Raw genomic sequence first — 1,892 nt, 5'->3', positions numbered from 1 at the left:
TGTACTCGCCCACCCTAAGTTTCATCACCTGTTCCTTCACTGTTGTCTTCCTCCTGATGTGACTGTGTAGTAGCTTTGGTTCGGTCTTGACTTCATTAGCTATATCATTTTCATACCTTTTCTCAGCTGCTCTTCTCACACTAACATACTCGTTCCTGGTTCTCTGGTATCTCTCTCTACTTTCTGGTGTTCTGTTATTACGGAAGTTCCTCCATGCCCTTTTGTTCAGCTCCTTTGCTTTCATACATTAACTATTAAACCACGGATTTTTCCTTTGCTTCTCTGTTTTTTTTCCTGTCGGACTGGGACAAACCTGCTTACAGCCTCCTGACATTTTTGAGTGACATAGTCCATCATGTCTTGAACGGACTTGGTTCCGAGTTCTGTGTCCCAATGTATTTCCCATAGGAATTTATTCATCTCCTCATAGTTTCCCTTTCGGTACGCCACCCCTTAGTTTCCCAGTTCTTTTTTTTTGAGGGTGATAATTCTTAGCTCAACCAGGTACTCAAAGCTCAATACACTATGATCACTCATTCCCAAGGGGGCTTCTAACTTACCTTCCCTTATATCCGCTCATTTAGGGTAAATATCAGATCAAGCAAGGCTGGTTCATCCCCTCCTCTCATTCTGTCGGTCCCACTCAACAAAACTCAACAAAAGGTTCCAGGAGGTCTTTACAATAGAACAGGGAGATGTCACGGCGTTAGGAGAGGTGGCAGCAAACCAGGTGACCTTGGATAGGTTCGATATTACAAGAGATGAGTCAAGAAGCACCTATTGGAGCTGGATGTGAGAAAAGCTGTTGGGCCTGACAGAATCTCACCATGGGTATTGAAAGAGTGTGCAGGAGCACTTTGCTTGCCACTCTACTAGTGTATAGTAGGTCACTGGAAACGAGAGACCTACCAGAAATATGGAATACTGCTAATGTATTACAAAAACAGTATATTAAAAGGGCGACAGGCAAGAGGCACTGAACTACAGGCCAGTGTCCTTGACCTGTATACCATGCAAGTTGCTAGAGAAGATCGTGAGAAAAACCTGGTAACACATCTGGAGAGAAGGGACTTCGTGACAAATCGCCACATGGTTCAGGGAGGGTAATCTTGCCTTACAGGCTTGATAGAATTCTACGATCAGGTGATAAAGATTAAGCAAGGAAGTTTGCTGGGCGGACTGCATTTTCTTGGATTGTCGGAAAGCCTTTGACACAGTTCCGCATAAGAGGCTGGTACATAAGCTGGAGAGACAGGCAGGTGTAGCTGGTAAGGTGCTCCAGTGGATAAGGAGTAGCTAAGCAATAGGAAGCAGAGAGTTACGGTGAGGGGTGAGACCTCCGATTGGCGTTAAGTCACCATGGAGTCCCACAGGGCTCTGTACTCGGTCCTATCTTGTTTCTGATATATGTAAATGATCTCCCGGAGGGTATCGATTAATTTCCCTCAATGTTTGCGGACGATGCTAAAATTATGAGAAGATTAAAACAGAAGAGGACTGTTTGAGGCTTCAAGAAGACCTAGACAAGCTGAAGGAATGTCGAACAAATGGTTTTACAGTTTAACCCAACCAAATGTAATGTAATGAAGATAGGTTGTACGGAGCAGGAGGCCAGATACAAGCTATCATCTGGGAGAGGAAATTCTTCAGGAGTCAGAGAAGGAAAAAGACTTGGGGGTTGATATCATGCCAGACCTGTCTCCTGCAGCACATATCAAGCGGATAACAGCAGCGGCATATGCCAGGCTGGCCAACATACGAACGGCATTAAACTTGTGTAAGAATCATTCAGAACTTTGTATACCACATATGTCAGGCCAATCCTGGAGTATGCAGCCCCAGCATGGAGTCCATATCTAGTCAAGGATAAGACTAAACTGGAAAAGGTTCAA

Source organism: Procambarus clarkii, chromosome 31 (assembly GCF_040958095.1).
Source record: "Procambarus clarkii isolate CNS0578487 chromosome 31, FALCON_Pclarkii_2.0, whole genome shotgun sequence".
NCBI lineage: Eukaryota > Metazoa > Arthropoda > Malacostraca > Decapoda > Cambaridae > Procambarus > Procambarus clarkii.
Note: the sequence above shows the minus strand (reverse complement) of the source record.